At 39.1% G+C, this 27362-nt stretch overlaps 1 long non-coding RNA gene across 4 annotated transcripts; it reads right to left on the bottom strand.

Moving 5' to 3' along the window:
- Positions 1-9: 9 nt before the first annotated feature.
- LOC136791678 (uncharacterized) lies at positions 10-27252 on the bottom strand. 4 transcript variants are annotated; one of them, XR_010834164.1, is made up of 6 exons: positions 27151-27229; positions 24239-24296; positions 20221-20443; positions 19430-19531; positions 15099-15325; positions 10-332 (listed from the first exon to the last, which is right to left on the bottom strand). It is a non-coding gene; the product is annotated as an uncharacterized lncRNA (long non-coding RNA). The 4 variants fall into 4 exon arrangements; XR_010834160.1 differs by lacking the exon at positions 24239-24296 and having other exon boundaries at positions 27151-27252; XR_010834162.1 differs by lacking the exon at positions 27151-27229 and having other exon boundaries at positions 24239-26995.
- Positions 27253-27362: the final 110 nt, after the last annotated feature.

The following is a 27362-nucleotide window of genomic DNA, read 5'->3' on the forward strand; positions in this document are numbered from 1 at the left end:
GGGGGGGGCACAGACAGAAAGAAGGTGCAAAAGGGAGACAACAAAGCCAGGAAACCCAGCACACGTAAGCGGTTACTAGATTTTTATTTTTACAACATTCTCTCATGGCTGAAGAAGATCGACGCTGCTACTAAAATAATTTTCACTCGGCCCTGCCTCCCCTCGCACACAAACTTATGCTGTTCACAAAAATTCTGATGATTTTAATGACAGCCACAGCCATGTGAAAGTAGCAAGAGCAGGAAAACAAGATTTTGCACCTGTATTTCATCCTCAGACAAAGGTCCTCCAAGAACTTTATCAGCCGGGTATCTTTATTTTAGCTGGAGAAACTGGGTCCAAAAAAAAAAAAAAAAAAAAAAAAAAAGTTAAGTGATATTCCCAAGGCTATGCTGTAAATCAGTGGATAAAGCGATGAGAACCCAAATCTCTTGGTGCTTAGCACGGAATTGGCTTCGAATAACTCATGGCCGTGTAAAAGTTAAGTGTCCCGTCTGAACCAGTCGCGTAGGCTCCCCCTGTTGCCAGTGGAGGGACAGGCACCTCCACAAAGCCACCCATCCCACTTCCCCCACCCCCCAAAAAGAGGAGTGAGCCTGTACAGCTGGATTAGGCCAGGCAGCTAGCTTTTAGTTGGCTAAAATTAAGTAAAATGAATCTCATTTGGATCCAAAGTCCTATTCCAACATCCTGCTTCCCAAAGTACATTTTTATGCCACATTCATTATTAGGCAATATATGCCTAACTTGTACCGATTGAAAAGGGACAGCCTACTGACTAAAAGAGACAGGTAAACCCCCTAGATTCATGGATTTGTACCCTTTGGCTGGCTGGATGTTCACAATTCACACACAGTCTTCATAATATTAACCAGCCTGGTGACTGATGAATTTGATTAGTTTTATTCACTGGTAGCTGCTACACATTTTTGTATTTTGCTCATAAACATCATATTTTCATACAGATGTACAGGAAATACAGAAAGATTAATCTTTTCTCAAAAGGTTAATTTTCACTACTGCCTTCATCATCAAAACACGACCTTTCTTACCTTAGGGTAAAATACAAAGAATAGAAAGCTCTACTAGGTGACTTAGTTCAACTCCTTCAGTAATATTTAGAAAAATGCACACCTGCAGTACATAGAGGTAGCTCTACAAGTTGAAGTACTCCAAATATATACAGCAAAATCCAGATGTTATATATTTGCTTCTCCGAACTTTATGACCATATTCAACTTATTGAAGGGTATGTAACGTTAAAAAACTAAAAGTGATCTAAGAGACTATTTCTAACTGTGGTTCTTTATATGGCCGTCTACGTGCCAAATGACCACACTCTGCCTCAGTTTTTCCATCTGTAAAATGGACCTGACTGTAGTTCCGTGAGCAAATAGTACTAAAAATATATGAAGTGCTTTGTTTTCCTATCTCAGCCTAGCATCTCTCAGACTTTTATGATGGAGAATATCATGTGAAAAATACAGATAACAAATCAAAGGTGATCTGTATTAAAGCCAGCTGATGAAAATCACAAGATTTTACATACTGCTATTCAGTTTAAATATGAGTAGTCTCAGAATTTCAAATTTAAAAAATAGATCTACACCAAAATGAGGGTATCAGATATAAGAACTTCTTAGTATTCTGGCACACTTGACCCAAAACTGACATTCACACCTCAGTCCTCCTACCTTATAGATTCAAATCTGAAGAGAGTCAAAACTTAACAAGTTTCAATAAAATACAGATTTGAACATTTTCAAATTAATTTTGACATTTAGGTTACACTAATTTGGAACCATGTAAGTTTGAACGATGTTCAAATTTGCCCTTGATCCAGATCCAAAAACTTTAAGTTGGGAGGCATCTAGAGCCTTACTTCCTGTAACTTTCTCGAAATTTTATACACATATCTAAACCAGGATCACAGGGTAAATTTACTCATATTCTCAGAAAGTCTGAATCTCAGTAAGGACCCTAAAACTGAACCTGATTCCACCCAGATATGGAGACACTTAGAACCAAACCTCAAATGACACCTGAAGCAAAGCACATTCAGAGTTGTGCAGGGTTTGGCTGCATATCAAGCAGATCCCAATGTAAGCTAGTTTTGGCCCTTAATCAGAAATGAATGCAATTAGCCATAACCTTTATAAAATCCAAGTATCTATCTGACCTCAACGATAAACCTCTCAAGTTGTGATCTGCACAACTGGTTCCTCGCCCGTGAGCCTTTCTGTATGGATACAAACCATCAACGGTTTGATTCTCTGTTGTCTTATAAATCAGTCAGCCTACCTAAACCACACAAAAAGTGTCCACCAGAACTGGTACGGCTGTGCAAGTCTTTGTTGCACATGACAAGATTCTGGATGACAGACTGAGAGGGAAGGAATGCGCTTTGGTGCCAAATAACATACTCTGTACTGCTCTGCTCTCTCCTCTCCTTTTTATGTTCCCAGGCTCACCAGCTTAGTGAGTTTAGACCTATCTTGTAGGCAACCACTAGAAGAGGAGTCATTGCATCCTATAACCATATCTGAGGTTACAACTGACTTCATTTAAAAAGATTTTGGCCTTTTAGCAGCTATATATTGGGTGATTCTCAAGTTCTAAAGAAATTTAAATAGGACTGACTCCATGGGCTGGTTGGGTATCCTGCCCATCATTGTGATGGGTTAACACACTATTTTGCTATATTGCTTCCAGCTGGACCAGAAACAGCAGCTCAGAACCCCAGTGTGAGGTCCTCACAGACCTTACAGACCTTACAGAGCAGTTGTTCAGCTGATCCCAAGTGCATCTTGTCCCATGCATTGCAACAAGCAAAATGGTGCTGAGGCTTAGCATATGGATACCACACTGGTGTTAAAAATTTCAGGCAAATATCTGTTGCAGTTCTCTTTCAGATAATACCGTCAGGACCTAGAAACACTCCGCAACATGTCTGAACTTGATTACTTCCACTTAGTCCCCTTCACCACATACTCAGATCTCCTAGACTCCCCTGGTATATCATACCGTCATGTTGCCAGCCCGACAGGAACGGTGATTCAGTTGTCTCTATTCATGTCCTGCGGTGTCTCTGCAACTTTGTTCAAATGTAATGAGAAAGATGCCAATTAAGAAGGCACAAGAGCCCTGCAGCTTGGCAGGCTGATTCAAATTAGATACCTGTATGAAGTGATTAAAATAGGTTTTTCTAAATCTGAAGATAACAGGAGGACAGTGTGTTTGATTTACATCAGCAGGGGTCAACAAAAATGTAGAAGAACCACACAGATGCTCTTTACCTCTGCAGATTTACTGGTGAAGATGACGAGGACAGAAGGAAAAAAATACAGTGTGCTCCTGGTGTCTTTCAATACACAAAGAATCTCAACTGTTGCCCCTCCTCAGCAGTCATTACTTACTGCCAGACCTCCAAATCAGTAATATTTTCTTTTAATTTAGTAGCTTTGATCCATTCTGCTGCACATACGTATTAAAAAAAAATAAAAAAAATCTCAAAACTTCATTTGGTAAATAGCTACTGTCATTTCCATTTCACAGACAGTAAAAACTAAGTGGAAAGAGTTAACCACTTGATTGAGAGTAGAAGTGGGATTGGGATGTTAGGCTTTCCTGACCAGGAGTTCAGGCTGTGCTGCCTCTATAGATCAGGATCTCAGACAGTCCAATTGATTGGAAAGACTGGGGCACACTTGCTGAACCAGAACTGTCTTTTCTATTTATTTATTTATTTGTTTTTAATTTTAAATCCAGGAATGTTGTGAATAATAGATCAGATGGAAAGATGAGATGTCTCCAACTGTTTCAATGGATTTGTGAAAATCTGCCTCCCAATCAAAAGAACCATGTACCATAAATGCTCACTTTCTTTTATGATGACAATATCAGCACTTTGGTAAAGGAACGCTTTGCACAGTGGCTGTTCCCTTACAGCACTTAAGCCACCTTGCACAAAAGATGCAAAGTGGTGTTTCCCATGCCAGACGCAATAGTACTGTGTTAGGTAAGTACTGCTGCTATGCTACATCAGTGAGTCGTGACAGTGAGGTATCTGTGATGGAAGAAATTTTGCCCTACCATAGCCAATCCCTTGCTATTTATACCCATCAATACTGGTGTGTATCATCATCATTCTTATCATCAATCATCATCTACAAGGACTGAGAGTCCTAATAAAACAAAGTCCAGAAGACTGGTATCATAGCACCATACCTTTTTGCAATTCGAGAACCAAAAACATAAAAAATCCTCAAACTCCCACATGGTCTATCTTCATCTCTTCATTATGCACACATGCACACACACTTGGCATGTTTGTGTGTGAACTTTACCTCTTGAACGTACAGAACGTGTTGTAATTATTTAACACAAAACAACCTGTAGCTAAGTATACGGCCTCGGCTACATCTGTGTTCGTCCTCTCCATTTGCAGAGTGTTGGGATATTACCTTTATTTGCATCAGCAAGCAATTTGTGACCAATTTAGCTGTTGAGCTAATGTGTAAGGCCCTCACCCAAGCTGTGGAGTTACAATGGAATCGGATCTTATTACATAGCCTACTGAATTGTATGGTGCACCCTCTATTATATAACTATATGCTTCCCAAAGGTTACCTATAATTTGATTATAAAGAATCACATTGCAGTTCAGTCAGCATTTAAAGGATGAGAAATTTGATGATTTACTTATGGAAATCCTTTAGAAACTGATCAACACATGGTTGTTGAAAAACGTAGTTTTGCCATTTGAAAGGAATTATGGTAACAAACAAGCCAGGATGCACATCCATCACTCTCTTCTACTGGATAACTAGAATGACTATCAAAGATTTCTATTTTTGTCCCAGAAAGTTAGGGAGCATGCAGGAGGATTTGATTTCTGTCATAATAATTACAGGCAGTCATGTGGTTATGACATGAACCACTGTGAAAATGCTGAAGCTCTAGGTGGTCATCAGTTCACTTTTACCCTCTTTATATAGTAGGAAAAAAAAAAGAAAGAAAAAAACCATACCACATACTTCTGCAATTCTAGTGATTGTCACATCAGATCAGATGCGCTGATTTTATTTTGCATGGAGATGATCTAGATGAGGAAAAATATAAGTATTGCTACCAATGTTTTGGAAGCTTGTGAATTGAGTGTATTTGCACAAGCTTATCAACATGAATCCATTCTACCTGGAAAATATTTATGTCAGCATTTTCAGAGATGGTACTCCTCCAAGATGTAATTATCTTTCTGTTTAGAATATTGCATATGTGATTATTGCCCCCAAATAAACAGACACTTCTAGGAAAAAGGAACAGGCAAAAAGAAAAGGAAATAAGAAAAAAAAATGAAATTTGTATGTATTACGTGGACAAAAACTTTTATTTGATTGACTATAAATAAAGTAGATGAAACCCAGCTCTACAGAAAAGAGACAGATAATATTGAAACTTCAAACATTCAAAACCCTCGAGTAGGCCCTAAAAGTTATGCAATTGTCTTAAAAGTTACGGGATTATTGTTTTTAATCTCTATTGTACTCCCAAGTATTTTTACTTTTTTTCTGCACAATTATGAAAACTAGAAACTTATTTACTTTCTTAAAGCTAGCGTTGTATGACCAACACCAAAAAAATCACAGGTACAATAATGCTGTAAGTTTTGAAAGGACCAGTGCTAATGCCATTACTCATCTAACACTTCACCACAAAATTCCTGCAGCTGATGTAGGATTCTTGTCCTCAAATATAGGCACTCTGTGAAAGTTCCTATATAAGATCTTTTTCCATGTATTCTAGGCAAGGGGAAACCAATGCATTTACCAAGCAGACTGGAAGTGTAAGTTATGGAAAATGCTAGACTCACAGGGTTGTGGCTTTATCACACTTTCAAGGAGCTCAGCACAAAATTTACCCTAGGACCCAGATTCAGATGGCCCAAATTCCTGCTAAGCCACCATGCTTAAGAATTCTGGATATATGCCCCTAAAATCCCACATCCAAACAATAGAAAGTATCAGGTTCAGGGCCTTCAGGGGTGTTTAGGGTAATTGACTCTGACATGGGGAGTGTATAGAGAAGTACCTGATTCTGTTTCTATTCTCCCTAGGCAAGCTAAATACTACAGAGACCAAAAGAAAATGGAAATGAGTAAAACATCAAACAAAGCTTTGTCCTTTTTTGTCCAAAAAATCAACTCCAAGACTCAACTGGTGACTTTTGTACCAAAAGCAGGGGAAACTCTAGAAAGGATGCAACCATTTCACCAGGGCTAATAACATCAATCTTCAGTATAAAAGTTTCCCTTCGACACAACTTGATTATCTGTGATCTATAGACCACCTCTGTGGGATTATTTTTGTGTGCAGGTGGGCAGGATTTAGTATTCATTGCCTTTGAAGTTTTTAGTCTATGTTCTTGAGGGATAAAAAACCCTAGATGTACTAGATGTAATAGAGAAAAGGAATGTCCTTGTCTGGATATTTTTTAATTTTACATAAAATAAATTCACTTACAAAAAATAGGCAAGATTGGCTACAATTAGTCCTTCAGTTTTAGCCTAAAGAATATTTTTGGATAATCAGAACACAGTTTGCTCAGCTCTTTTAAAGGATACATTTTGAGGTGCATTTCTTTCTTCTTTTTTAATACTAATTGAAAATAATTTTGGATGGAAAATACAATTTTTTTTTTTTTTTATTTTTTAAAGCCAGAGAAATTACAAGCAAAAAGTTGTATTAACTAAAATTAAGCCTCAGGTCTAATTTACACATGAAGAGAGATAAGAGCCTTTCTTTCAACCAGACCTACCAAAAATTGGAAGATCTGGTGAGGTTGGTAGCGGTGTAAGCCTGTAAACCCAACAGAAATGAAATTACAGAATCACAGTATCCTATGGGCAAACAACTCTTTTATTTTACCTGTATTTGAACGAAAGGGTCTTTCATTACAGAACTAGGGCACACAGAACAAGGTGACAAAATATTTCCAAAATAATATAATGGAAATGAAGTGTACCAACTTCAACGCTAAGCTTCAGTCAGGTTTTGTGAAGAGCTTGAGTTAGATATTATCTTATGGTCAAAGGGTTCCTTTTCTATAACTTTCTTTGCAATTATTAGCAAGGACTATAATATTTGGTATTGCTACAAAGACAGTCTATGATCATGTAATGAGATCCCCATTGTAATATCTGTGCAATTACACATAATTAAGTTTGCCAGGGGAACTTTAATTTCCTGATTTTTGAGTAAATAAAGAATCAATGTTAATATTCCACTAATCAGTACTAACTAACATTTAATTTGTTTTGTTTCAAAATCAGAGGTCACGTTGTGAAACCATTTGATAGTATGCAACAACAACAACAACAAAGCATGAACAAAATAAACAGAGGTTGGGCTAAGGATAACTTTGTATTAACTGGTACTTTGCTGTCCCAGTGTTCCATTTGTTCAGCTGTCCTGAAGCCAACAAAAAATCAGTAAGAATCAGAATGCAAATATGACTTTAAGCACTCCCTGTTGTGGTCTTGAAATGAATCGTTTGTTTTTACCACACCATGATAACATCGCAGATGTGAGAATCATAAATGTCAGTAAACCTTAAAGATTTCTGTTTCAGAAACAAATTTGCTACCACTACAGTTACATGAAAGTTTCAGCTAGCTTCAGTGGACCATTTGTGGGCCAAACACCAAACAAGAATGAAAAATTACATCTGATAGAAATACCAGATGGAATATCAAACTATACATCACGCATCCATCCAACTGAGTAAGAAAAGTAGAGTTTCAGTCTGGAATTCGTAGAGATTCATATAGTAAAGCTGTAACACACCACAGAAATTCACGAGGGGTTATCAGATACAGGTTTTTGGGGCAGGGGGACAGCTGGGAGCACCCTGTTAAGAGCTACCTGATGCAACACACATCCTCAGTCATCAGAACTGGGGCTGGCTCCTCAGGCACCACATCCCACTCAAGCATACATCTAGTGTTGATGGTCATTCAGTTTAAAAAATGCTATGAGAAAAGTAGACACAGAGTTATAATAGACAGAATCTATGGGGTATTTGTCTCCCAACCCGCTGTTTCAATCCAGACACTACTCCGGGTTCGAAGTATCAAAGTGTGACGACAATGCGCAAGGTGCGTAACGGAATTATCTAATTTCTTTTCCTGCCTTACTTCTTGAAAAACAGTAGAATAATAAATAATGTTATCATTTAAATGACTGTCAATAGTTTTCAAAGTCAACACTGCTTCAAACATCGGAGACTTCTCGTATTAGGAAGCTGACTGCAAATAACCAAGTGTCAGCTCACATCTAGTGCAATCTTTAATTAGAACCTCAGAGTCAGGCAGGCTACAAGCTTTTCAGCTCCTAAATTAAAGCTGTAATTTTGGAGCACAGGAAGTAAACCACCAGGGAAAAAAGCACCGGTTTACCATACTGCCAAAAGTCAGCTCAATCTGACCTCTGTTTCAAAATAAGAAGGACACAAATTACACCATTTTCTGGAGAAGCCACAATATAACACTGTCTACGTGTTTTTGATGTTAGGTACTTAATGATGTAGTTAATTCTTTAGGACCACTTTACAGACTACTCCTCTGAGAAAAAGAAAAGTTATGCACAAGACAAATGAAACCAAAAAGTTGACTTACAGGCTCCCAGCACTATCCACAGGTCTCAAAGCTCAAGATTATCCATCCTCATCACCAGCAAGGGTTCCCTTTCAGAGGAACAAGAACATTTGCTTCACAATAGCTCAAAGGTGTTCAAATCCCTGCAAGATACTAACACTATATTCCATTCATTTTAATGGAAAATAGATGTCCGAATTCCCAAAGACAGTCCTTTTACCATTGGGCCCAAAGAAACAGATTACATGAAAATATCTTTTTATCACAAGAGAAGACAGGAAAAAAATTCCAATTAAAATTGATGGAATTGATCGAAGAATGAAAGCCATCAAGGAACAGACAGGCAAAATGGGGAATAAAATAAGGGAAAAGTGCATAAAGTTATTTCATTCCCCTTAAGGAGTATAATAAAACCTCCCTACAAGAGTAAAGAAAGATATTTCCAATTTGTTTCCTAACAGCTAACTGAAGTATAGATTAGAGAGTAGGAAGGGTGCTGAAAATTGTAACAAATGCGGCCTCTAAAAGTTGGGAGTAAAGCATCGTAACTTGAACTACTCCATTGTCACAATTCAATGATCAAAAAGCATTCCCATGTTGCAGTAGGCATGACCACCCTTACCTTCATGGATTTGAATTCCAGCTGAAGCCCTTTCAGCTCCAAAAACATTGCTTGGGCTAAAAATGAGTTTCCTACAGCTGCAAACTGTCAGCATACCATAGGTATCTGTGTGTGTCCGGAAAGAGTTGTTAATTTGGTATGTAGTCACCAAAACTACAGTAAAAATACTTTGTTGCTTTGAAGCCTTAATCCTGCTCCTCTTTGCATAGCTTTATACTTCAGACACCTGCATACGCTCTCCTGCCAACTTAGCTCCTTTCGGTACTCAATTGTCTCATGTTCACTCGAGACTAGATCAGACCCCAGGAATTTCTGAGTCAAGTCCTGGAGCTATGACCATCTGTGTGGGGTCAAGGAAGGGAGTACTTGGTAGATGAAGAGCAGACCATCCCACACTGTTACATTCTCCCACTCTGGCCAGGCTCTCAAACCCCAGAAAGCTGCTTGGGACTCCCCACAGTACCTCACGAGCTCTTCTCATTCATAAGGTGGTATGTGTACCCCTGACTTCGAGAAAATGTCAATAAGCAATTACATGGAGTGTTACCTGTGCAACTGATAGGTGGACTTATATTCAACAGCACTGTGTCTGAGATTGCACAGAGAAGGCAACACTGGCATGTAGGTGCATACTACTTTGCAGCCAATAGAGAGAGTTAAAGAAAAAGAGAAAGAGAAAAAAAAAAAGAGAAAAAAAAGAAGAAAAAGAAAAAGAAAAAGAAAAAAGAAAAAGAAAAAAGAAAAAGAAAAAGAAAAAGAGAAAAAGAAAAAGAAAAAGAAAAAGAAAAAGAAAAAGAAAAAGAAAAAGAAAAAGAAAAAGAAAAAGAAAAAGAAAAAGAAAAAGAAAAAGAAAAAGAAAAAGAAAAAGAAAAAGAAAAAGAAAAAGAAAAAGAAAAAAGAAAAAGAAAAAGAAAAAGAAAGAGAAAGAAAAAGAAAAGAGAAAGAGAAAGAGAAAGAGAAAGAGAAAGAGAAAGAGAAAGAGAAAGAGAAAGAGAAAGAGAAAGAGAAAGAGAAAGAGAAAGAGAAAGAAAGAGAAAGAGAAAGAGAAAAAGAAAAAGAAAAAGAAAGAGAAAAAGAAAAAGAAAGAGAAAAAGAAAAAGAAAAGAAAGAGAAAAAGAAAAAGAAAAAGAAAAAGAAAAAGAAAAAGAAAAAGAAAAAGAAAAAGAAAAAGAAAAAGAAAAAGAAAAAGAAAAAGAAAAAGAAAAAGAAAAAGAAAAAGAAAAAGAAAAAGAAAAAGAAAAAGAAAAAGAAAAAGAAAAAGAAAAAGAAAAAGAAAAAGAAAAAGAAAAAGAAAAGAAAAAGAAAAAGAAAAAGAAAAAGAAAAAGAAAAAGAAAAAGAAAAAGAAAAAAAAGAAAAAAAAGAAAAAAAAGAAAGAGAAAGAGAAAAAGAAAAAGAAAAAAAAAAAGAAAAAGAAAAAGGAAAAAGAAGAAAAGAGTAAGCTATAGAGGACCACTAAATATGCCAATGACAAATATGGACAAAAAAAGCACAAAGTGTGTGGTACTGGTAAATTAGCATATTTCTCTCTTTTCAGCAACTGAGAGCATCTGAGGAACACTAGCTTCTAGAGAGATGCTCCTTTTGCCCTCTCTGCTTTAAACAGCAAAGCTCACAGAGGTGGGTTTGATGGATGAGATGGGGCCCAATAGACGAATCTACAGATGGTCTCAAAAGCAGAAATATATTTGCCCCAAGATACCAGGCCTGCATCTAATTTTTCAAGAGCACGAACTGTAGAGGAGTGCTGAAAACGCAGACAACACAATTTACAGCAGAACACTCCTCAAGCACCACACAATGGTCTCAGGGGAAATGTTATTACATTTTGCTGCTGCTGCTTATATCGAGTTTGGCCAAGAGTCCATGAGTCATGATACCTATATGTACGATGTCAGGTGCAGGAACAATCTGGTAGCATTTTTCTATTAGTGCTGAATGCTTGGGATCTGCCACTTAGAAATGCTTAAATGAAAATAACACAGAAGAGTAACATGCAATGCTTGAAACATTAGGCTCTAATTTCAATCTGCAAATGAAAAATGTAAACATTCTAAAACTTAATAGGGAAGTGACAACAGTGCTATGATTTTTGTCCCTTGTAAAAGACAACAAAAGATGTTCACTTTAGCCTACCTACTTACATGGGGAATAAGGAATGCTATCAGGGCCTGATGAGAGAGATGCTGCTCGTTGATGGAGTCATTTGTCATCAGATACTAAAAAGAAAGTAATAAATGGGTCCGGTTTTGAACATGATCTTATGATATTTTTAGGATCTAAAAACTGCCATTAAGTCGTCAGAGTATTCTATAACAAGGTTCTAAGGATAGCTAGCTATCTCACCCAGGTTTTCAATACCAACTATTAAATGCAGAGAGTGGGTTTCGTGTTCTGCAGTTAATATTAAAGATAGCAGTGTTAAAAACTGGAGCTTAATGGCTAAAACACATAGGAAAAATCATTTATTTGACTTCTCTTAACGTTGAAGAAAGCAACAGGAAACAAGTGTGTGCATGTACCAAAGTAATATGAAACCTGAGATAATTCTTTGATAGTATACTGCAGCCACTATCAAAAATTGTTTTCAAGAAGCTGGGATGAATTCACATCTATTTCAAAAAGCGCAGACAATTCATTTCTGCAGACCCTTTAAGATGAGATGCTCTTTTAAGTGAAACTAATGAAGCAGAACTCTGATGAGTTTGATGATCCTGAAAGTGAGATGTTTTTAGTGCTGACATTATGATTATTAAACGTAGCTGCAATGACAATTTAAATCTGTTCCAAACCTCCTAGATGCTCTTCAACATTAGACACCTTTGTGTCTTGAAGACCCAAAAATGAGCTTACTAGTTGATTATGCTTTAAAGAAAAGCTCTACTTAGCAAGACAGATGCAACCTTCTTTTATCTTAATGATATTGCCTTCCGTGGAACACAAAAGGAGCAACTGATAGCAATGATTGAAACATTTCTTTTAAAGATTTCTAATTTTAGCTGTCCACTAGAAGAAACTCCAAGTGAAGAAACAGGGAGAAAGAGAAATAAAATAAAGAAAATAAAGAAAAAGAAAGAGAAAGAGAGGGAGGGAAGGAGAGAGAGAGAGAGAGAGAGAGAGAAAGAAAGAAAGAAAGAAAGAAAGAAAGAAAGAAAGAAAGAAAGAAAGAGAAAGAAAGAAAGAAAGAATGAAAGAAAGAAAGAAATGAACCAGCATTGAATAGTGACATTAGTGCAGGATAGCTAGCTGACCATGACAAATGACCTCTGATGGCCACAAGCACGCAGACAATGAAATGTATGTCCTCGTGTGCTGCTATCAATTCTGTATCAAAATGAAAAACACAAATATTGGTGCAATGTTACCAAAGATACCATCCAAGACCAACTAGAACAACATGAGAAAGATGGCTTTACTTTTTGGTTAGGCAACAAAAACAAACTTGAAACAAGATCGTTTAAAACAATTCTTCTGCTGCTATGTGTGGCTGCTCAATGCTGTATTTCAACCACGCTGAGTTACAAAGCAGCAACCAAACTTTCCCAAAACTGTACTGTAGAGCCTATGGACAAAAATTGCTCCACAATTGCCCACAGCCTGGCTAACTTGAGTGAAAAAGGAAGACTGATGTCCCTGGTTTCCAGTGACACTTCGTGCTGCTCTCACGAACATGCACCTCTATCTATGTTTGCATCAGCAAGTACGCTGAAATCGGCAGTGAGAACAAGAAGGACTTTTTGTCAAAAAATAGTAAATGTTTTCCTCTGCGAGGAACTTTACAGAGAGGTACTAAATTTACAAAAGCAGTTGAAGCAGGTTTCAGTGGGACTTGACAGATTACAGGCTGATGACACTACCGTTACACCCTCAGTGGAAATGTGGTTTGATCTAATTAACAGCAAAGAACTAGAACCACTGAAGAACAAAATTAAAAAACTATTCGAAGACGCTTGGAAGCTTTCCATTTGATAGCCACCAGGACTGATTCCAAACACAGACGGATGGGATTAAACACAAAATAGGATGCAGAGTTTGGGGCAGGAATGGAACATATTCTGGATATCTCAAATCTTCTACGATTAAAAAATGAAGGTCCACATTTTTGCCCCAAACCTACAATTACAAAGTGGATTTGACTGAGCACAATTAATTTAATCATGTGAGTGGAAAATACAGATGTTATGTTAGACAAGACGGCTGACTTAGAAATGCTGGGTTTTAGAACAGATGTGTTGCTGTCCAGCCAACTCAGCATCACTTTTTACACGTTTTTAGTTTATTCATATCGGTTTGATTGAAAATGTGTAACATTGTAGGCGCTAAAATGAAAGAATCTGGTATGCAGAGTTAGATGTAAAACCTCCTAGACCTAACTTTTCTACAGACTATGCAGACCAGGAGTATGTTCTTAAGTTTTAATTAGGGAATCACACTCTTTGTACTTTAGATAACGGGTCTTTTTGTGTTTAAGGATTAAATATGCCCACAAAATGAATCACATCACATGAGCAATGTTTGAGCAAATAAAATACTACATTTGAGTGTTTTCTCCAAGAGGCTTTTGCAGAAATAGCCAAAAAAAGTCATGCTGAGGAGAAAAATCAACCCTGATATGTTGGCTGCTGTTGCCACATACAAATTTTCTCTCCACACCCAATAGAGAACACATACCTCAGCCGAACAATTGTGAGCGTACGTTAGCTATGCCAATATCCTGTGGAAAGTAACAAAAGGCTTTAACTTATTTTTAACTGAGAGAAGGGCATAACTAAGAAAGTTTGCACTTTATAATTTCAAGTCAGATTTGGGATTACTGTATTTCCCTCTTTGGGAAGTTGTATGATTACTAATTTTATAATTAAAAAAGTAAAAGTTAATGAGGAAACATGTTAACGTCAGATGATTTATGTGCCTATTAATATTACAAGTGTATTGGGAAAAAAAAGGGGGAAAAGGAAAAACCCATTGTGTAATCCAGTTCTGATGAAATGCCGGACAATTTTGAGACTGATAAAATGAGTCACTGCCAACTGACTCAGCATGACAACAGGAGTTCATTGTTGCATTTTGACTGAAGGAAACAAGCAGCCAGTTGGTTTAAACTGGATTCTTTCTTTCACTAAAATGTGATATTTCCACCATCTTCTTTCCCCATCTTCCACCAGCCCCTCTGGTGTCTCCAGTACATACTGCTTTTATTAAGTCCCGTGCTAGTCGGCTAGCACCGCATACAACACACATTAAGCCCTCGGATGCAGCATGTTATAAAATTAACTTAAAAGGCTGGAATACAGCTCTGTTTTTAAGTCCCAGTATATTTATATTTCACATATGGTTTTTGCTAGGCTATTCACAGGGGGGACTATAAAGCATCTCAACATGTGAGGTACTCTTATAAATTCCACGTTGTCCTTAGTTGCACTCGCTGTCCTCAGGCATGGGGGCCGTTGTACTGGAAGCACTGATACTGATATACGTGCTGCTTCTTACATCCACATCTCCCCCTCCCTGCTCAGAGGTTTGGCAGCAGCAGGACGGCTGAATTCAGCTCAAAAACTGGAATTCCTGCTCCTCTCCCAGGCCTTCTGGAGATTGCCTTCTGCCACCCACTGCAACTTCCCTCTGAAGTTAACAAAACAAGGAGAGCTCAGCAAGCGCCAAGGGGCTCAGGACCCTGTAGAGCCTAGGCAACACACCCACGCAAGATATACTGTCCCCATCCCTGAGCTCTCTGAGGACTGGAGCTGTGCCCAAGTGCTTTTAAATACAGTAATGATGTGGATTTATGCTGTTAATACACAGGAGGAACCAAGAGGAAGGCTCACCTGTTGCATAGCATTGTATAAAGTGTGCGCTGTGATGCTGCAAAATCTGGTTTGTGTCTCTTCTCCCTCAATATGCTCAGATCTCTCAGTCTTATCGTTCATTATTTTCTGCTTTTTTGCCCTTAAACTGCTTCTCCTGTAGTTGTCCAGAAACGTGAAGAAACCCTTTTTCTGAAGGAGATTATCCGAGTCTGAAAAGTTTATTAACTGCAGCTTATGAGAGAATCCTGAAAATAAATTATTTTTGAGAAGAAACAAGCATCAAGAAAGGTGCATACTTTTTCAGGCAGCTAAAACATCTCCTGTCATTATAACTTTTTAAAAAGCATATTTTGCCAAAAGCAACTATGCCATGCCAAAAATTATCATGCCAGGAGAAAGAAACTACTCACAACAGAAACACCGGTAGTCAACAAACTGGGTTATATTCCTGATAATTTACCAGGTGACTTTGACTAAGTCAGTCAGTGTCTCTAAATTTGAGTTTATCCATCAGTGCAAGAGGTTACTAATGCCTCCCTATTTCAGGAGGGTGTCTTAAAGCTTAATTAATTGATGTTCATAAAGAACTCACATTCTCAGATGAGAGGCATCAGAGAACACCAAAGTATTATTAATCTCAGGTGCCAAAAAATTATCCCTGCTCTTGCAAGAAACAGCTCTGAAATATTTGTAATTTCTATGGTAGCAATATCCCCAGTTCAGTTTGCAAATGATGAGAGTTATCCAAATAAAATAAATGTCTGGTCATCAGAGTAAACAAAGACATCATTTTAAGAGTCCAATCTAAATTGTAGAGATAATCAATATGAGAATAGCAGTGCCCACAATGAAACCTGTATTAATTATGAAGAGAGTTTATGAAAGAAATTAATCATTATTATGGAGTTCACTGTAGGAATTTAATAGCATGAGCCAATTCTACATGACTCTTATGATGCTTGAGGTCAAATATGCTGAGTTTGAAATAAACTTTAATCTACTCTGAACTAACTTTGTATAAAAAAAGAAAGCTTCTCATAAGTTCCACAGTACTGCCCAAAATAACAAATCTACTCTACCCCATAAGTGCGTGTGGTCTGATATGCCATCCTGAAAATAGATTCTAATGTCTCTCCTCCCCAACTTTTTTTTAATCAGTGCTATAGAAAAACTACATACAGTGATTACAAGAGAAAATTAGATATCAGAGGTAACCAATATGTTTTTATGATTTTTTTTTAACTAACCACTCATCCAAAATAAACACAGCAATGTTTATGGAAATAAAGAAATAAATTATAGCAATTTTAGGTAGCATACCGCAGTCAAATAAATACCGTTTTCTAATAAAACAAACTGGGAGAAACCCTAACAGAACTTAACCCATAGTAACCAAAAGAAAAACTCAGGAGACTTTCTGTTCCAAAATCAGAGTTGTTCTTGAAAGCAAAAGATTAATATCCATTGGTCAACTTGAGAGCTAATCAATTAATCCTTTTTGTTAGATCATAAATTCTCTGGGGAGATACTATGACTGGAGTTGTTGAAAATGCTCAGGGTTGGCTTAATTCCATCTCCAGTCAAGTCAAGTCCCCACTGTCTTCAAAGGGAGAAGAGCTAGACTGATGCTGAGAGCTTTTGAAAAGCCTATCCTTTGCATTTATTTGCTTTTGTGAAGTACTCCATAAAACAAATAAAAGCAGGATGACATAAGTAATGAGCCCATCCTACCTCTGAGGTCCACACGCAGCAAGTACTTTGTGGTCAGAAGCTGACAGAGAATTCTGGGGGAGTTTTGTCCGGGGAAATTTTGTGGGGGTTTGTGAGGGGGAGGAGGTTGTGATGCAGCCAGGTCAAAAAGGCTGGCTTCCCCTACAGGTGCACAGGGAGGCACAGCAGAAATAATACCTTGTTCTTTTCCAAAATATGGGACTATCCGTTTTGGAGGCTACTCATAACGAACACGGAGCTTGCAATACTGTCAGTACTAATTAGATGTGCAAAAGGAAGAATGAACCCTTAAAATATTGCAAGAACAAATGGTCCAATTAAAATAGTCCGAAAGAACTCAGTGGGAATATTTCTCTTAGCTTCCTTTGTTGATGCTGTAGGATTTCTTTGTAGTTGTACAATTCTGCTCACTCAAATTCTCTTGGCAACTACAGACTTCCTTACGTCTGATCTCATCACACACAGATGGCTCATGCTTGTAAAATATTATTTGGGGACGTGTTGGAGTGGCCTGAACATGGGTCACTCCAGCAGCGTAATCTGACTCTAACAGTTTCTCTGGACTCGGATAACCTTGAGTTCAGCCATTGTTTCCCAAACTGTAAAATGGGGAGAGCGTCAACCTGCTCACAAAGCAATGAGAATGTGTGAGCCAATATTCGTACAGCTCTGGAAAAAAAAAAAAAAAAAAAGGAAAAGTGTTATTGCTATTTGGGGAGAATATGAGAGGGTCATGTGGGCTTCAGTTTTATTCTCTTCTCTGAAACAAACACCGACACAGATATAAATAGTGCCTGCAGGAAAGCAAGGGTGAACTGCTTGCTTTTTAAAAAAATAAAATTGTAGCTTTTGCATGTGAAGTCTGTTTAGAAGAGTTTTGAATAGTTTAATAATTAAAAAAATTCTTTACTTCTAATAGTGTTAACATTTACCAAAGTAGATTTTTTTTTCAGTGGTTTCATAAATTCGCAGTATTTATCCACCAGTTCTGGTTTTCATAACAAGACTGTGGTTTTTATTTTGATCACTGGTTAATTTATTGCTGCAGCACATCATTTTCCTTTTCTTTTGGAGGTTCTGAGGAAAAGTAATTCTTTACAGACACTGTTCAGATGGTATTTTTCAATTAAAACCACTTAAAGCAGAAAAGAACGGTTGTCTGGTGGGGGACTGAAGATCAGAGTTCAATGCTTGGCTCTACAATAGACTCCCTGGGGAAATTTTCAAAGGCACAAATGGCAGGTTGGCACATCACTCCCATGCTTGCTTTAGTGGGAGTTAGTTGCCTCTGAAAACCTCTCTTTCCTTTCCCTGGATTATCCTGATCAAGTCACTAAATCTTTCTGTGTCTTAGTCTGCAGTCACTATAGTGGGAATTACAATATTTTGTTCCCTTCACCTTTTGCTTGACTTGCTCATTTAACTATATGCTTCCTGAGGCAGCGATTCTATTTTACAGTATGTAAAACACCCACACCAGCGGATGGGGCGCTGATCTCATCTGGGACTTGCCTAGTTCTATTGCAATACACAAATGATGTTAATAGTGATCTGGGAATCTGGATAGCATTAATTTAAACTGTTTTCTCGAAGCCCAGGTTATTGTGCCTTCTAGGAGCAGTACTGAACTGGAAATAAAACTGCCAGGATAACGCCATCCATAGAGCAGGTGCAGGACAGGCAAGATGGGGCAAACATCTCTGATATGGCACCAGCAACATGACCCATTCACCAAAAAGTGGGATGAGTAACCCTCTTCATCTCAATCCCTGATTTCTGGTAACTTTCCTTCAGGCCAACCAGAACCACACAAGTCTACATTCTTTGACTGAAACATTACATTTTACAGGAACAAATGTCTGTGCGAGGCGAGTGTGCACAAGGCACAGAAGTTTGTTTCAGCAAACAAATTGTGAATCTGAGTATGTTTTGACACCACAAGAGTACATGTACTGAGCCACCGCAGCAGCAAAAGCAGTTCTGTTTCATTTATCCTGCAAGTCAGGACTAGGCAACACAATTTTTATTTTCAAATGGCAAATGCAAAAATCTCAAAAATGTAACACATGCAACCAATTAAAGGGCAAGAATGACAATACAGTGAACAAATGTGCATGGCACGTAAATTCAAGGCAATTTTGAGCTGCATTTGTTTACCCAAAAAGTGGACTGCCCCAAAGAATTATGTAGGTGAAAATGAGAATTATTTTATCTCCTGAACTTAAATGCAATGTGGCTACAAGTAAAGAAAAATAAATAAATAAATAAACAAACAAATAAATAAATAAATAAATTTCCAGGCACATGCATTAATTACCTAGTAGCCTACCAGGAATTACCAAATTTGCCAGCTGTGATGAGGATAGAGCTCAGTATGTTCCAGAGCTTCGCCACTGAATGACGACGTATTTCAGACACCCAGTAGTAGTTAAACTGGCCTTTGTACTTTTGCCCTACTGTTTAAATGATTCTCTAAGCCATTCAACTTTCTCAATGACTTCTTTATGGCCATAACCAACAAAAGTTTTGTGGGCAAATTTTTTTCCACAAGTAAACTCTGCTGAAGCCAGCAGCATTACAGTAGAATTATTTTGATACAATGTATGCATAAAACTTACAGGTATCTTTATGTGCCATAGGCACATTCCCTGCTTCCTTCTCCATCATCCAGCTTGCATCGTCCGCACACTCAGCCCAGGATGCAATACAAGGCAGAGTTCCTACAGTAGATGTAAATAATTCAAGAAAGTTTGTAACTCCTCAGGGAGATTTACTCACAGATCACCTGCTCACAGAGCTTACAGAGATGTCAGAAAAGTTCCAGAATTATTAAAGATCAACAATGGGAAATAGCATAAGAGAATATCAGTATTATTTCTGCACAGAGCTGAAACTGGTTTTGATATTTTTCTTTTTGGATAAATTAACAAACTTCAAAGGAAGCGGTTTAAATTTGCCAGAGAAGAAATGTTGTTTGATTGCTTCATGTACTGGGGTGCTGCTGCAGTCAGATCCAGGAAGAATGACGCACCACAGTCTGACATGGCTTTGATAATAGATAAGTAAACCATAGGATTGCCAAATCAAGAGGTCAAAAAAAAAAAACCAAAAAAAAAACCACCCAACAACCCACCACCAAAAAGAAAAAACAAAACCAGGAAACAACAAAAACAAAAAGAGCTGCTAAAGCAAATCACACCAACAGAATATGCAGTGCAACATGAACAAAGGAAACCCAAGGAAACCCAAACAACCCCCTTCCCTATTACTGATGGCATGCCCCGTGTCCCACATGGCATCATCGCAAATGGATTCTGCACAGAGGGAGAAAGACATAAGCAAACAGTTCTGCAGCAACAGCAGCCCAGGCAGAACACCACCACTTGCCAACCGAGAAGCCTTGACTTACTGGCCACGTGCCTCCACTTCTGTTCTGCTGATCCACTTCCACTACATCAGTGGCACCTTGAGGTGGGTTTACAAGCACTGGTGACAGAAGCGTTGTGAACGTGACTTCCCGTTTGTGACAATCTTTGTATTTTCCTCCCAAAGGCAAAGCGTACTAAGGACATTCTTTACGTGTCCTGAGGCCAACAGGCTGTCACTTCCTTTACACAACATACCACATATATCTAGGACACAGAAAGGGTTATTTCAGACTTTAGAGGGGACATCTATACCCAGAACGTTTCCAAAATAAGGATGGCAAGTTGCTGAAATAACTTATTTAAAACTTTTTCTCAAGTACAGAGCAATAGAATTGGGGTAAAATCATCTAGAAGGGGTTGGAAACACTTCCTCTTGAAGCCTTAAACATCACTTCTAGTGACATTAACTTGAGCTACATATCCCATCGGAGAGCAAGTGTCAGCAAAGTAAATGCATTAGTTAAAGCTTAATAGTAGTTTGGTGTTCAATATCCTGAAATATTTAATATGTTTTTTCCCAAAGTAAACTGTTATTCAGTTTTAATGAAGACATTAACCTGCTTGATTTGTAAGCTCCTGTGGGAAGTCAGTCTAAAACACTGTCACAAGAGGTAGGCAGAAGTAACAAGAGCTATGACAGGAAATCAAGCACATTTTAAATGTTAAAAAAGCAGCCAGAAAACGAGTCTCAATATGCTCTTGTTTTCTTTTAGTTTTGTTTATTTTTTGGTAATATGATTTCTGCCCTTTAAAAGATGCCAATTAAGGCTGGTTATAACGTCGTCTGCACGTAACTGTGGGTATTGAAATCTATGTGAGTTTTCACCAACTATTTTGTAAACAAGAAGCGGTAGAGCACAGGCTCAAAAAAAAAAAGTTTGGGTCCAAATCTGAACTTTGAGACACTTTTCGGTTGCCAGCATTGCAGAATGACAGCTTTGAACCGGAACCCACTGCGACATTTTAGTCACAGTTTGCATGTCCTGGACCGACTCAGGATACAGGCTGCGCTTCATGGGAACAGCCAGTCTCGGGAGTTTTCTGCTTGAAGTGAGAGTGATAAAACAAGATGAGCAAAAACGGTGAGACCCCGAGCAATTAAAGTGGGTGTGTACTCTTCCTGAAATGCATATTGGTGGTTTGACAAGGGAGACAAGCTGGCTGCCTTGTTTCACAGTAGCTGCGTTCAGTTCATGCTGTCAAGCGTGGATTCTGACACTTAACAGTATTAATATTGCTATTTCTATTGATATAATTAGCGCTTCTATAAATAATAGCTAAAGCTGCCATAGCTAAGTATATTACTGCAATCAGCACCATCAGGCCCTTCTTGGTTACACCCCCTCCTGGAAATACAAGCTGATTGATCTAAACGAGGAGACAGCCACCGAGCAGGGCTGCTGTTTCTCGTGGCCCAGCTCGGAGCAGCTTCCACCACGCAGAAGACTCTTCCCAACAACCACTTTGGATGTGTGAGACTAAAGTTTCTCACCAGTCTTGCACCTGCCAATGTTTGAATGCTATAAATAGGGGCGCCTCTTTTCAGCCACATGATGCAAAAACCTCGCGTTGAGCTCGGCGGTTGTTATTCACACGCCACAATGGGGGAGAAGTCCTGCGAGAGTTTTGGAGAGAAGCTGGACCCAACCTCTAAATTCCACCTAAAGAGCACAAATGGTTCTATGTATTTATTTTACAGCTACGAAACGGGAAACTGCCTAACAAAACAGGCATTGCTGCTTGTACAGAATAATAACAGCGCCTGCTCTTTCAGCCCCAAATTTCATTCTATTGCGCTTAAAACTACCAAAGAACAGCTTTTCTAGTGGCCTGAACACCAAACTCCAGGCACTCCCAGTCTGTTTTAAAGAACTTTGCTGCTGTTTCACTATTCCTGAAAGCCCCGACTTCTACCATAGGGTAAAGCACAGATCGAGCAGCACTGGTCGTGGAAATAAAACCTCAGTGCCTCGACAGATGCTTGCAAAAAATACAAACAGTTAAAAGTTATCACCCATTTTTGAAACAGTGGGGATTTTCTGCTTTCTTCTTCCATAAAGTGATGTGTGACACAAAGGCTTGCTGAAGGCCAGTGTTTACAGCGTCTGGAAATATAAAGTGCTACGTGTAAGAAAAACAGCCGGCGTTTCTGACCGCAGTTTGTCACAAAAAACCTTTAAAAGTTGGAAATCCTTAAGCTTTAGACCTATGGATGTGCCAAAGGTAGTAAGGGGATTAAGTCATTTGTGTACAGGCGCATTTTTAAACCCTGTAGGTTCTTGCAGCAACGCTACTTGCTAGCTGCAGTACTTGAAAACTTAAAATGGTAAAGAGGATACTACAACTCAGAAGAAGCTTTGAACTCCTGTAATGCTAAGACAGCTCGCTTTGTATGAGGCCAAAGCACTCAGCACTGTGTCTGGCAGTAATATCAATGCCAAAATCATTCCTGTATAATTCCACTGATGTCACTTCAGTTATTTCAAAGAGGAAATTCATGTCTAAGCCACGTTCTGTTTTCTGATGCAAACCCAGAATAACTACAGTGAAGTTTATGAAGTTACTAACACTGGCACTCACTGTCAAACCAAATAGCCAATGGAATAATTGGCACCGAGTCTCTGAAATTACTACTGAGATATTCTACATAACCATAACAACGGCATTTCAGAATTCTCTGTGTATATACCTTTGCAAATATCTGTGATGACAGCACATGAGCATTATTCCTGTTACACAGATAGGAAACAAAGACGGAGCAATTTTCCCTAAAGTCAAATATGCTATTCGTGGCAGAGCTGAGAGCTTCAGGGTTCCAAGTCTTAAGCCAGGAACCAAAACCAGTAAACAAGCACTCAGTCTTCAGTGTGCTTTTATGAAAATATAAGAAGCAATAATTGGGTTGGACCCCGTATATGATAGAAAGAAAGAAAGAAAGAAAGAAAGAAAGAAAGAAAGAAAGAAAGAAAGAAAGAAAGAAAGAAAGAAAGAAAGAAAGAGGGAGAGAGAAAGAAAGAAAGAGAAAGAGAGAGAAAGAGAGAGAAAGAAAGAAAGAAAAAGAAAGAAAAAGAAAGAAAGAAAGAAAGAAAGAAAGGAAGGAAGGAAGGAAGGAAGGAAGGAAGGAAGGAAGGAAGGAAGGAAGGAAGGAAGGAAGGAAGGAAGGAAGGAAGGAAGGAAGGAAGGAGAAAGCAGAAGGAATAATTATTTTTTGAGTAAACAGCAAAACAATCAGAACTATCCCCGATGAGAAAATTTGATAACAAAGGGTTATATTTAGGCATTTCTTGAGGCATCTTTCAGGACTATCTGGTAAAATCAGAGTAGAATCTAGTATTTACTAGTATTGATAAGAGCAAGATAATCTACACCCTGAACTCTTTTTTTATTCCGCTCACACTGCTGGAGATACAAAATGTTGGACTTCACAAAGCAGTGCAAAGGTTCCAGAAATCACCTCTGGTTGTGAAAACCTGTCAATGACAACTATTTTGTTCTGCTTCGGGATCGCTCAGTGATTCATCTCGGAGTACACTACTCATGAAAATTAAAGAACTGGATTTTGTTTTGTTTGTGTTGCTCTGATACCTACGATCAAGGGTCAGCATGACTATGGGAGGATAAACAAACAAAGTTTACTAAAAGCTGCCAGTTTGAGACATTGTATTGTTTTTGTTTTGTTTTTAATACCATAATAATTTGTGCATACTTTCGACAATAGCTTGCCTCTTCGGAGAGTTTAAACTGCTGGTAAGATTACTTGGGCTACTGTGCATGCAATTACAGATGAATTTTGATTATTTAGCATTAAGTTGGTACTTTGAACAAATTAAAAATAATTATTTTTCTCCCTAGCATCTTCTATATTAGTAATTCCAGTTGCTCTGGAATCTCAATTAACTAAGCATCCTAAATTCTGTCCACGCTTGGCCAGAGGACAGCCTTTTCCTTCACGGTACAGGTGTGATTATTTGGGAACAGTTTGCAAATCTAAAACCCCACCTTGCTTGAAGGGATTTACAGCCTCACATGACAAACTGTACTGAACAATACTGAGGTCCTGTGAAAAATAAACAAAGAGAACACATTTATTTTCTAATACCGAGATGGAAATCACAAGTCTTAAGAGGCACCTGGAATTTGACCAGAGTTACCCAGCAAGGATCAAATCCTATTTGTCTTAGTCAGGCAGTCCTGCTGAAATCAAATAAGCCTACAGCACGGATCAGTCTACTAGGGCTATGGTTTAACCTCTGAGGCATGCCATAAATCCTGTACCATAAAATAGGTGCTATGGATTAATTTCTAATCCCAAATTATAACTCCTCGTTGAAGAACTGAAAACCCAATTCGCCTCAAAGATTTAAACGAGGATAGAACCACGCTGAGACCTTTCAAGACTTTACTTTTAAAACATCGAACACAAATATTTTCCAGTATACTAAATTAATGCATTGACAATTAAACCGCGCTGTTCGAAGTAACTGAACAAATCATTCACTATGACACAGCATCTTTTTTTTCTTTCCCAAATTTGCCTGCACATGTAGTCACTAATTTACCCAATAAATTAGTCCCACAAGTGGCTCTCCGAGTCATCAGTTTGAATTATCAAGTTTCTGCTGTATTTCCAAAACAATGCCAGGCATGCATGTGCGTGGGAGGGATGGGACAATGAAGCCAATAGGTGCAGCTGTGGCCTGGGAGGCAGAGGGGTCTGTGCAAACTCTGTCGCTGCCTGCTCTTTGACATTGGCAAGTCGTTTCACTGCTGTTTAATTCAGGGTCTTTCTAGCATATAATATTTTAGCTGTGAAGTCACCCCCCAAACATTTGGAAGGCAAAGAAGAGCCTTCGTGAGCTTCACAGAGTCCTTTTCCACTCTCAAACAGATACGTGGGGAGGCAGTCTGGGTTCGTTGCTTTTTTATCTTCCCCACGTGTAAATCAGAAAAAGAATCCAACCTTTACAAAGCAGATTTATGCAAGCACAGGTGAAAAACAGCCTCTGTAAATGCAGAATATTGAACGAACTAGCTGGCACCTTGTGCACCTGGCCTCACTGCTGCACAGGATCTGAGCTGCTCTCTTCTTTAGGTCGAATGCTAGAAGCCCCCTGATTTTAAAGCAGGGGCTTTGGATGCCATTCCTAACATTACAGCGTTACCATGATATCCTTGGCCAGAAAGATTCCTTTATTTGCTAGCACAACAAACAAGCCAAGTTTTATTTTAAGACTACAAACCATTTTATTTTGGAAGCCACAAGACATCCATACCTTTAACAACTGACTAGTCGCAGATTCTACGTGCTATCAGAAAGTTTTCTTCAGCTAGAAATGAGGATTTTTTTTTTAAACACCTACAGATTAAATGATGAGATTTAAAATAATGCTAAAATCTTCTGTAATGTTCTTCCTGCATTACAAATGGACTATTAAATCAGTGAAGTGCCAATCAAATGCTTTTGTACTTTGAAAGAAAGGTTTAAATAACAAAAGCAGTTTTTCAGGCCTCTCTCTCCCTCGGTAGTCAGTGTCACCTATGCACTAATTACAACATATTTACTCTCTTTTCTAGTAAGATCACAATTGAATAGATTTTCAGAGCACGATTTTTAAGAAAAGTTGCAATCAGAGTCTCGTGGATTCTGGCTCTTATTAATCCAGCTTGTCTAAGAAAAATACAATGTTGTGCAGTAAACTTCAAGATATATGACAGGACTGAATAATAACAGCTCTGGATTCGGTTCCCAGCTTAAAATCAACTCACTGCACGACCTCGGGTGAACCATTAATTAACTAGGGCCAAATCCTCTGTGGACTAAACACAATGGAGCTAGCCAGTTTGTACAAGCCAAAGATCTGGCCCCAAGTTTCCAGAAGTTTTGATTCAGGCTGGCCAAACACTGGAATTTTCATCCTATGAAAAAAATGCTCAGTTGTGTTTCAGGACAAAAAGTAAAGCTCTCACATCCTTTGTGGAATAAAAAGTCTAAGCAATTCCTTGTGTGTGTGTGTTGGGGGGGGGGACACGAAGCTCTCTCACAGGGGAAGGTTTTGTTCACCGTGCTTTCTCCCCGCGAGCAGAAAGTGGAATTGACAGAGGTTGTCAAGGCAGGTAGCCACGAACCATCACTTTAATTTTCTGGTCAGAAAAATCTATTTTTTTTTCCAGTAAAACTGGAACTTTCCTGCAGAAAACTGCAAGTTTACAAACACCACATTTTCCACTGGGGTGGGAAGGCTCCTTCCAGTCAACTCCGTGCGCTCGGAGCATCCACCGACGGCAGCCCAGCTGCTAAAAACACTCGCCTCGGAGTTCCTTACAGAAGGGTGACATTACTTTCCTACCATGGGGTTATTTTTGTTTTAAGTTACTTTTTGTTGCAAAGTGCCCCGGGATCCTCAGGTGCTAAAGGGGACGGCGTTTCCACGTTAGCTCCAGCATTTCAGGGACAGGATTTCTATATGGGAGGTGATTTCTCTATGGGATGTAATTTCTATGTGGGACTTAATTTCCACGCGGGACTTAATTTCGTGTGAGCGCACCTCCCCAGCGCTCAGGAAGGCTGGAAGGTATTCAGACTTCAGGACTGTTGTGCAGTTGCAGCGTTTACGTAGATACTTTTCCACCCCAAGCGTTTACTTTGACCCGCGAGCCTCTCTCCGGGCTCTGTGTACCACGGCACCGGCCCCCTTCTCTCACTTCATTAACATTTATCCCTCGCACCTCAGCCCCGGGGCTGCCCCCCCTCACAGGCGGCGGTTGGAGCCCAACGGCTCGCAGCGCGCTCCCAACGGCTGCACCCCCCCCCCCAGCGCCCCCCCCTCCTCCCCGTGGCCCCGCCCCTCGGTGGGCGTGGCCTCGGCGGCGGCTCCGCCCCTACCCGCCCGCTGACCCCGGAAGCGCGGTACCTCTCTCATCTTCCCCCTCAGCGCACCGGCTCGGCGCTTTTCACAGGCGGCCCCCCTCATTGGCCCCCGCACACCCCCGCTGCCCTGCCCCCATTGGCTCCGAGCCCCGCCACTCCCCACCTGGGACACGCCCCCAGATCCGGGCCCGCCCCCTTCCTGGCGACTAGCGGAGGGATTTTCTATAGGCGAAGCCGCGCTCGCCGGCCCGCTAT

This window comes from Anser cygnoides, chromosome 1 (assembly GCF_040182565.1).
Source record: "Anser cygnoides isolate HZ-2024a breed goose chromosome 1, Taihu_goose_T2T_genome, whole genome shotgun sequence".
Taxonomy (NCBI): domain Eukaryota; kingdom Metazoa; phylum Chordata; class Aves; order Anseriformes; family Anatidae; genus Anser; species Anser cygnoides.